The sequence below is a fragment of the Furipterus horrens genome, unplaced genomic scaffold (assembly GCF_987537825.1).
Source record: "Furipterus horrens unplaced genomic scaffold, mFurHor1.1.pri manual_scaffold_2, whole genome shotgun sequence".
NCBI classification, from domain to species: Eukaryota; Metazoa; Chordata; class Mammalia; order Chiroptera; family Furipteridae; genus Furipterus; species Furipterus horrens.
Window position 1 is genome coordinate 157,643,476 of NW_028327172.1, and position 11,304 is coordinate 157,654,779.

General features: G+C 40.9%; 1 pseudogene; it reads left to right on the forward strand.

Annotated features, from left to right (window-relative positions):
* Positions 1 to 1,277: 1,277 nt before the first annotated feature.
* On the forward strand, positions 1,278 to 1,599 carry LOC150019801 (COX assembly mitochondrial protein homolog pseudogene; annotated as a pseudogene).
* Positions 1,600 to 11,304: the final 9,705 nt, after the last annotated feature.

Consider the following 11,304-nt stretch of genomic DNA (forward strand, 5'->3'; position numbering starts at 1 on the left):
GGATACTGCACAGGGCTGTGGTGAGAATCAAATGAATGACCGAGAGTGGACCTCATTTTACAAGCAAGTGACAGAAACTGCCTTGTAAAGTGAAGGGGACTCTGCTTCACTCTGACAAATTCGTTGGCAACATTTCTGCATTAAGGCCCCTTGGAAAACATGACCTAATTGGATGATTCAGATGCGCTTCCCAAATGCATTACAGGTCGTTGTTAGGAAATACCAAGTGGTGTCTGAGAGTTCAACTAGCCCCTAAGGTGACTCTCAAGGTTGGTGAGTAAACCATGGTTATATCACTTTGGGCTCCTGGCCATTTGGCTGCAATACTAGGAGTGCTTCAGGCTTGTTCCATTCCGACTCAGTTTGACCACAATCACATTAAATATTAAATCATCTAGTGGTACTGGCATAGAAAACACTATGTCAGACATTAGCTATTCTGCCTTTCATTACTATTCATAACAAATGCCTAACTATTTAGAAAGTTCCAAGTTTGAGCCTAAGGCTTAAAAGAAATTATATCTATCCTAAAGGAACTTTGTCCCAATTTCACTGAAAATAAAGACTCATCCCCCAGACACTGACACTATGTTTCTTCATGCTCTTGGCAAGCTAAAGGCTCAGAGGGAGATGGCTGCTTTTCAGGGCTGGGACTTCTTGCCTATCTGCCCCATTCATCACAACAGTGATTTCTGGCCCTGTCTCCTCTCTTTGGGCCCTCAATCTCTCCACTCTTGCAACTACCAGCACTGCTTCCATGTCACCCAAAACTATCCTTTTAAAACTATGGGGCATCTTCTTAACCTACAACTCCACTCAGCCTCACCAGTAGAGGCACAAATTGATATTGTGACTTCTTGTGGCATGCAAAGAGAAGTACACAGCATCACCTGTGCAGTCATCCTGCCAGAATGTTTCACCAGGATCAGATCATGAGGAAGCAATCAGACACATTTAGAAATGGGACATTCTAAGAAACAACTGGCTTGGACACTGCAAGTATCAGTGTCATTTTTTAAAAAACAGAGGTGGGAGACTGTTTTCCATTAAAGGAGAAAAGGACACGTAACTAAATGCGTGTGTGGATGAATCATAATTGGATTCTGGTTCCTCAAAAATAGCTCTTAAAATTTTTGAGAAAAATTGGAAACGTTTGAATATAAATTGGATGAGGGTTAGTTTTCCTGAGTAGCATAATGGCAATGCAGTTTTGTTGGAGAATGTCTTTACTCTGAAGAGTTTCATTCGGGGATGAAGATACAGTCTCTGTCGCTAAGATGGTGCTTGACCCAGCAGAGCAGCATCTCAGACATGTCAAAAAAAGATGTGTTAATCCCTAAAATAATGAGAGAAAAGACCCAAGAGAGATGTTCTGAACAAGTTCAAGATCTTACCAAATGTTGCAAAGAGTCTAGAATCCTTATGGCAGTAAAAGGCCAGAAAGAAAATTCTGCATTAAAAGAATGTCTAACTGCTTACTGTTATGATCCTGCTTTCTCTGAAAAATGCAAAACAGAATACCAGAAGGAAAGGGAAACATTCAGAAAAACTGGAATTCCTACCAAGAAAAGGCTACAGAACCTTCCAACAAGTATGTAGGCAAATATTCAAATGATACAATTACCTAAAATAATGGATTCAAGGAAGTGTGTTTGCTTTTTCCTAAATTATAGAAATATTAGTTTTATCTGAAAGAAAGATGTTTTTAAATTAAAAAATGCATACATCGGTCTTCATTATTCACAGATGTCATATTTGCTAATTACCTACTTGCTACAATTTATCTGTAACCCCAAATTAATACTCATGGTGCTTTCATGAACATTTACAGGCAGGCCCAGAGTACTGAAAAATTTCAATGACTCAATAATCACATTTCCAGCTAAGGTCAGACAAGGCAATACTCTGCCTTCTTGTTTCACTTGCTTTATACCATAAACAAGTATCCTTTTCACAGTCCATTTAGAGCCATGTTTTTCAAATGTTTGTGTTTTTGTTGGAGATTTTGTTATTTAAAAAGGCTCCATGCATAATGTTGAAGTGCTATCTAGTGTTCCTAATCACAAGATTCTGTAATGCACCTCACAGAGAAAATCCATATGTTAGATAAGTTTCATTCAGGCAGGACTTACAGCGCTGTTGGCTGTGAGTTCAATGTTAATGAATCAACAACATACAGTAAATAAGAAACACATGTAAAACAAAGTTAGTGAAAATATGACCAAAGGCTGACAGAAACCTATCCATATATTTTTCCTAAGAGTAATGGTTCAGTATTTGTTAATTCAGTGTTTGCTGAAGCTTTATAGAATATAACTACTGTGAGTAATGAGAATCAATTGTGTGTGTACTATATACACATATATACGTATACATATGTGTGTGTGTGTTATTTACATACTCTGCACAGATTGGCAAAATGTTAACTAGATGAAGAATATATGGATATTCATTGTTCTGGTTTTTATTTTTCTGTGGATTTAACTTTTTCAAAATAAAATGTTGGAATAAAAAACATACACACACACACACACACACACACACACACACACATAAACTGTAGCTTGTGACCTGTTAATGGTCATAAAATTAATTTAGAAAGTACAATCAGCATTTTTTAAAATGAAAAAGAATGGGACTTACACTCAAGATGAAGGCATAGGTAGACATGCTTCACCTCCTCACACAACCACAGAAAGAATTACAACTAAGTCTCAAAACAAATAATACCCAGAACTGTCAGAAGATCGAACTGTATGAAAACCCAACAACCAAGGGTTTAAAAAAGCAACATTCATCAAGGCAGGTAGGAGGGGCAGAAATGTAGAGACAGGGCAGAGAGGTGAGAATATGTGGTTTGGCAAGGAGAGGCAGTGGCAGGGGAATGGGCACAGGCGGTCCCACATTCATGTGGTGGATAAAAATTGGGAGGAAAACCTTTGGAGTGAGTGATTCCAGCCCCAGGCCAAACCACATAGCCCAGGGTTCCAGTGCCAGGAAGATAAATACCCATAACTTCTGGCTATAAAAACCAGTGGGGCTTGGGGTAGCAGAAGAAATTGACAGATTTTCAGAAAATTCAGCTTATAGGGCCCACGTGGTCTTAAAACATATCCAAGCCCACCCACTCTGGGATTCAATGCGAATGCAACAGCCAGAAAGGCGCAAGTAACATAAGGGGAATGGGTGAAGTGACTGGAAATTAGTCAAACGCCAAGCAAAACCCCAGAAGTCAGGCAGCAGCACAGTCCCCCTCTCCAAGCCTCCCCACAACGCCACAGAACCACAAAGTGGTGAAGTAAGTTTGCCCACCCTGGCAATTACCTAAAGCTTTACCCCACACAATTTACACGTGCCTTTTACAGGGAGTCAAAACAGCTCTACCTAATACACAGAAACAAACATAGGGAGGCTGCCAAGTAGAGGAGACAAAGAAGTATGGCCCAAATGAATGAACAGAAGGAAAAAAAAAACCAGAAAGAGAACTAAATAAAATGGAGATAGCCAACCTATCAGATGCAGAGTTCAAAACACTGGTGATCATGATGCTCAAAGACCTCATTGAGTACAGCAACAACATAAAAAAAGAAATGAAGATTACACTAAGTGAAATAAAGAAAAATCTACAGGGAACCAACCATGAAGTGAAGAAATCCAGGATTTAAATCAATAATTTGAAACATAAGGAAGAAATAAAATTTCAACCAGAATAGAATGAAGGACAAGAATACAAAAAAACAAGCATAGTATAAGAAGACTCTGAGATAACTCCAAACGTGTCAACAAATGAATCATAGGGGTGCCAGAAGAAGAGGAAGAGCAAGAAATTAAAAACTTACTTGAAAAAATAATGAAAAAAAACTTTCCTAACTTTGGTGAAAGAAATAGACATACAAGTCCAAGAAGCATAGAGAGTCTCAAACAAGCTACACCCAAAGAGGACCACACCAAGGCACGTCATAATTAAAATGCTAAAGGTTAAAGAAAAGAGAGAATCTTAAAAGCAGAAAGAGACAAGAAGAGCATTACCTACAAAGGTGTTCCCATAAGACTATCAGTGTATTTCTCAAAAGAAAGTTTGCAGGCAAGAAGGGACTGGCAAGAAGTATTCAAAATGATGAAAAGTAAGGACCTACAACCTAGATTACTCTATCCAGCAAAGCTATCATTTAGAATAGAAGAGCAAATAAAGTGCTTCTCAGACAAGGTAAAGCTAAAGGAGTTCATCATCACCTAGCCCGTATTATATGAAATGTTAAAGGAACTTATTTAAGAAAAAGAAGATCAAAACTGTGAACAATAAAATGACAACAAACTCACAACTATCAACAACAGAATGCAAAAAGCAAAAACAAAAAACAAACTAAGAAAATAACCATAACAGGAATAGAATCATAGGTATGGAGCTCATTTGGAAGGTTACCAGCCAGAAAGGGAAAGGGGGAGAATTGGGGAAGAGGTGTAGGGATTACAAAGCATAATTGCACAAAATAGACAGGGGAGCTGTTAAGAATAGTATAGGAAATGGAGAAGCCAAAGAACTTATACACACAACTCAAGGACATGAACTGAGGGGAATTGCTGGAGGGAAGGGGGTTACTGGGTGGAAAGGAAAAAGAGGAATAAAGTGACAACTGTAATAACATAATCAATAAAACAGACTTAAAAAAAATAAAGTGAGCTGTAAAAAAAAAAAAAGAAGAAGAAGAAGAATGGCCTGAATAGAGTAGAATAGAAAATATCAATGCTTTGCATTCACATTTTGTGAAATTTGTTTCCAGATAGGGTGTAGATGTGGGTTTGCTGAGTTGTAAAGTAAAGTGTTTTTCTTATTATAAGTTAGGATTTAAAAACTTTGCAAGTTACAGGCCTGTGGGATCAAAGCATCTTCCTGGTACACCTCCTTCACCTCCTCTTTTCTTTAGTGTTTCCTTGCCAGGGTCCAGCCCCATCTCCTAAGAGAGTCCTTCTCCCTCCCAGACTGGATCACTATAGGCTGTTGCTCTGCCCCCTCCACTCTCACCCCATCCACTCTCTTAGGCTTCTCCGCCACTCCATCCCTTCCCACGTGCTCCTTCCAGGCCATCTGGAATCATATTGTAGCCTCCCCAATACAATCACTTGGGCTCTGATATTTTTTGCTCTAGGCCTCTGTGAAGATATGACTATTCATCATCAAGCCCTTGAACTTGTCTCTGATCAGTGCACCATGGAGGCAAACAGTGGGGTCTATGAGAGCACACTGGAAGCACTTGGAGGGAAAGGGAGAGCAGTGAAGGCTTCCACAATAAGGTGCTCCCTCAGAGATTACAAGTTTCTTTTACCAAGTCACTAGCAGAGTTCTGTATAGGAAATAGAAATGGTGGCACAGCAGAATTACAAGGACAAGAGCACCCAAGGTTGCAGGGCAGCTAGAACAAAGGCGTGATGGAAGGAAGCAACAGCAAGAAGTGAGTTTGAAAGAGTGGGATGACCCAAGAATCAGAATTGTGATTGGGATGCCCTTCCTGATGTCACAGAGAGCAACCCAAAAGGATACTGTGGCTTCTGTATTGTTATGGAAACCATGGAGTGTAAGACAGAAACCAAATACTAAGTCACTTCTGCCCTCTAACAAGTGCTCACAAGTCTGGAGAAATGGAAGATGTTAATTAAAAAAATTTTTTCCTTCTCATTTTGGCTTCAGCTGATACTAGCCAGCTTCCCTATAAAGTGTCCATTCTTGAGCTAGGTGTTTTCGTTAACTATTAGTCTCAAAAACTAAAATAAAAAATAAGGCAACCTGCAGCTATAAAGACCACTGGACATGAAGGACACATCCAGGAATACCAGTCTCACCTCTACACTGCCCAACACAGTTCTGTCAACAGGCTTCCATCCTTCAGCCTAAATAGCCCAGACTAGGGTAGACACATGGAAAGGAGGGAAGTGAGGTCCTCCCTGTGGGAGACAGTGAGGATTCCAGAAGGAGCTGGGTAGAGCTTCTCAGAGAACCAGCTTACAGAAAGAATAGAGATGAGGGCCAGGGAGGATCTGGGTTAGCCCTTTAGAATGGCCTGAGTCCTCCTGGGCTGTCCCTTCATATAAATGAATTTCAAAATCCTAGGGGTGACTGGAAAGAAACTCCTCATAAGATACACTAGTCTTGCCCAGGCAGGAGTTTGTTACATATCCCTCACACAGACTTATTTATATAAATTCTATTTGCAATGGCTCAATATCCTTATAACATTCCTCTATATTCCCCAGCACAGTGTTTTTCTGCAACTAAACCTAGGAAAAACTCAGCATTTGTCTGCTCCCAGGTAAAGGAGAACCAAATGAGACTCTCCAAACTGAGGTACCCTATAAGAAACAAATATGTGGAATTTGTGGATTAAAAATAGATATTAGTGATTTGCTTGAGTGAATTCTGAAAGGCCTAGTGTATGGTGCGTGAGAGACCGATGTATTCCAAATTGGGCAGGGTTCTCTGTCCTCTCAATGAGAACACTCATTTATTTAATATTCACTTTTCAAAAACCTGCTATAAATCTGGGTACCCCTTTAAGCACCGTGCCTGTCATGTCTCTGATGGAAAATCTCTGCCCTCCCTGCTGATTCTCTTTCAGTTTCATTTGTCATCGACTGTCTACCATTTATAATTCCTCTAAGCTGAGTTCTCAAACTGCTGTCCTGTGAGACAGGTTGAGTAATTGCATTTGGCCTGCCTGATACTGGCCAGTGTAGTTGCATGGTGGTTGTTACTTTTAAACCTTGAACTGTTTGTTGCATCTAAATTTTAGGAGACTCCACCCTGTTTTGGTTATCTATTGGTACATAACAAACCACCCAAACTTTGTGGCATAAAACACAATCATTTGTCATGTCTACAGGTCAAGAATTTGGGCAAAGCCTAGTTGCAGTGGGGGGGGAGTGGGGTAATGGCCCCTACTCCCTGAATTCTAGGAACACTCAAATGGCTGGGGGACATGAAGAGCTGGGGGCACTGCTCACAATGATGGAAACCACAGAGGCTTGTAAATGACTTCATTTGCCATCACCCTCAAAAGGGGGCGCAGTGAAAACCCACCTTTCCAGGGACTTCAGAGTGGCACATTGTGAGGTTTGCCTGAGGAATCGCCACATATTGACTCTAAACTCCTGGCCCACACATATAAAAAGGAAGATTTCTTGATAATCTGAAGGTATTTCACACCTCTTCTGGGCCTGGTTCCCCTGCTCTCTTCCCCCTGGGTCCTAATAGTTTCATGCAGATTTTCTGGCCTTATGTGACAGATGTTAATGACTGTCACAAAAGAGTAGAAAGTAACACTGGTGTTTGCTCAGAATTTTTATAGTCATCCTCAAGAATCAGGCTCCAAACTGTCCATTGCATCAATGCCTGTTGCTTTAATAAATATTTCACATTCCTCATTTAATGTGTCATAATCTTGGAAGTTTGTTGTTATACTTTACATTTCATTCAATAAGACCTAGGAATCATAAATTTGGAATTGGACAATTATCAGTGGACTCACAGACTTTTGTTTACTTAAATGCAAAATACTTTTCATACTTTGAGTTGAAATGGCTCTCATTATATAGTACCAGATTAAATAAATCCCTCATAAATTTTATGCTTTCTCTTGATGTTAAATTTCTTTTAGTAAATAAACAGAGTGGTCAGTGCTATTGAAAATGATTGAGTCCCCAGTAATGCAAGGACTACAGAATTCCACTTGTGCATGCCCTGTTTCAAGTGAACATAAGCTAGCTCTCTCTCTGTCCCTTGCAAAAAAAAAGAGTACTGCTTTCACACAGACTTGGATGTGAGATGTTCCAGGGTTCAAAGCCCTGCTGAGAGTCTTTGGGAAAGCCTGGGTCTTAGTTCTCTCAAGAGTAAAACAAGGATAATGATGCCTACATCTCACAAGGCTACTTACATAATTGACTATCTCTTGGCCATCCATATGGCTTAGCGGTTTCATTCTCAAACTGTAAAGTCAGAAAGACCTAGATTCAAATTCTGACACTAGGACTTACTGATTAGGTCACCTTGGACAAGTTATGTAAGCTCTCAGCCCTTCTCTCTGAAATGGGACTGCCAATAGTGCTTACTTCATAGGGTTGCTGCAGAAATATAAATGAAATGCAAATGTGTGTAAATGCCAATGCGGTGCCAGGTAGTATGTGGGGCCCTTATACACATGAACTCCTTTCCCTTTCACTAAGTTGATGTTCTTCTAGATCCCATTCTCTGCATCTCAACTTTATCTTATTCCTGGTTTTCCAGGGCCTAGAGTTTTAAGCATTCTGTCCATGTGTCATACCTAGAGTCCCAATGTCGGACTTAGACACCATGATTACTACAGCCTCAAAGGCCTGATCCAGTGGGAAAACCCCTTCACAGCACACAGCAGATGCTCAGACTGCAGATGGCCCTACAGTGAACTGGGAAGTCATTTCCACATGGGCAGGAACTCAGGGTCTCTGAGTAAATAAGTAGCCTCAGATTGACAGCAGCCTCCAGCTCAGAGAGGGAAAGTCTTGGCAGGCATGAGAGGCCCCTTTTCTGCAGTCCACATGGTTGTTATGGCCACAGTGTGGTCTGAAGAGAAAGCTGGAGAGGAAACAAGGTAGAACGCAGTGGTCCCTCCCCATTCTTTCCCACAGCTGTCTTGACAGGTGTGAGACCCCATCAGGACCCTTGCTTCTTAGCCCCTACAATCCCCAGCACAGCTTCTCTTTGACTCTCAGTTTGTAGCAAGTGCCTCAACAACCCACTACGTTAAGTGGCTTCTCTGCAGTCACACTACTAATCAGAGACAGTGCAGAGTTAGAAGCCAGGTCCCAGTTGAGTGGCCTGGCTCTAGAGTATGTGTTACTCTTCTCTGACCCCTATGGTAAAGATGGGTGTTGAAGACCAATGGGAGTTATATACAAAACTTTGTTTGTTATTTTACATAAGATGGCTTTAGTAGTGCTTAGTTGTCTTCAACTTCATTTGAAACAATTTTGTTAGACTGTATTGTGACAGCTGTCCTATCAGTGTGCATTTAAAAGAAAACGGTGTAGCTATTTTAATATTGAAGGTGGAAGAAAATAAGCAGCATCTTCAGTATATTATGTATTATTATTTCAAGAAGGATAAAAACACAACTGAAACACAAAAAGAGATTTGTGCAGTGTATGAAAAAGGTGCTGGAACTGATCAAACACATCAAAAGTGGTTTGCACAGTTTCATGCTGGAGAGTTCTCAATGGACAATGCTCCACAGTCAGGTAGACCAGTTGAAGTTGATAGCAGTCAAATCAAGACATTAATTGAGAACAATCAACATTATACCACAGGGGAGATAGCCAACATACTCAAAATATCCAAATCAATAAAGTTACTGGTAAAAATGAAAAATATGTCTTTCATTTTATAAAAAAAGCTAAATGAACTTTTTGACCAACCCTATATATATGTGTGTATGTGTACATGTAAGTGTGTATAAGTGTGTGAATACATATATATGTATACACCTATAGGTATATCCTTTTTCTGTAGTTACATCTATCAAACATTTCCCAAGTACTAGGTCCTAATTACAACTTCTTAATATCATCATGAGGTTGTTGTTATTATTCTTATTCTATGATTGAAGATACTGAAGTTAAGAGAAGTTAAGTGACTTGCCCACAGATGATGGGTAATTGAGCCAGAATTAGAATTCAGACCTGGGTATCTCAAAAACTCACTTTTCACCACCAAGAAACTCTCAAATCCAGGAATGAAGTCATCCTGGGAAGTCCTCTGTTGCTGGAGAACTTTCTCTTCAACAAAATTTTGTCATTGTAATGATTCCTGGGAGTGTCCTGCAAGTGGGAAGGGAATAGTCATAGGAAGGATGAATAAAGATACCCCCAACCTTTGAGAGCTGAGAGCAGTCTGATTTGGGTCAAGAGAGGCACAGAGAGTAGAGGCGTAGGGATCGGAATCTGGGGAAGCTGGCCAGAGCTCTGAGAGCAAGGCTAAGAGTAGTAAGGACCAAGGTCAAGCAGAGCATCATGGGGCCTCACCATGGGGTAGCCCAGAGGCTCAGATAGTGTGTAACCAGCTGAGAGCTACACGGGCACCAAAATTGCCTAGGATGTTCAGTGTTATGTCTGGTGGTATCTCCTCTCCCTTCATTAGCTGGCCAACAAGATTTTATAAGTAGTTGACTAGTAGGAAGAAATCATCAAAAGTTACTTGCAAGGTTTTGTTAATATGGAGTGCCACTAACTGTACTAAGCATATTTTATACATATTTTTAACCAAGTGACAGCTCTATGAATAGGCATCAGTGTCCTCAATTTTTCTCTGAGGAAACAGGCTTAGAGAAGCTGAGAAACATGTTAATAAGTAGCAGAGGGAACCCACCTTCTTCCCTCTATACCACGCAGTATGGACAAGATATTTATCTATCATCTGCATACCTGAACATAATATTAAGCACTCTGTAAGTTGCTGACATATCACCAGTCTGTGTTACATTATTTATTGGAAAAATTTTGCTCTAACATTAAGGAAAATTATCCTACTTTTAGTCCTCCCCTTCTTTTCTTTACGGAGCTCTCTCTTCTGCCTTCCTGTGAGGGTCAGCAGCACTGCTCACCAGTTACTGGCTCACACAGCCAAGCACTGTGCTCCATCTCCTGTACAAACTCACCAGGCTCCAGTGGGCCAGCCACTGTCGGGCCCCTCAGTTGATAGATTGGCCTTTTTGCTGGAGTTGTACCAAGAATTCCTCCATTCCTCTTTGCCAGAATGCATGTTTCCAATTATATTAAATGCTCCGAGAGCAGTTAACTTCTTTCTGAATTGGTTAAATAAAAACGTGGTGTTTGGGAAGGCACCACTCCTGCTGCATGGATGAGTCCCAGCAGAGTGAAGCAAAGGCAACCCAGCCAACAGGCCACGCTGGAGCCCCTCCAAGCCAGCAGCGGCATCGCACACTGCACGTTTCCTTTTTTATGCCCAATTTTCTCCCATTTGCAAAACTGCAGTGTCTGATGTGGAGAAGTGGGCCTCTGTGGTCATAGTGTTTGGGGTAAGTGGCTAGAGGCAGGAGCGTGGATGTGCCCCCCACACACATACCTTTGCTTTTCCAAGTCAACCTAAAGCTGGATTCTGGATTGGCAGTGCAAGGAGGTGCAGACCTTAATATCAAATCACCTGGTAAAGTTTTTAAATGGGGTGACACTCTCCCTCCCCCTCAGCCATCCTGAGTCCTGGCCCTTCCTTCCCTTTCTGAAGGCAACCTCCTCCAAGTATATGGCTGCATATGCTCAGAA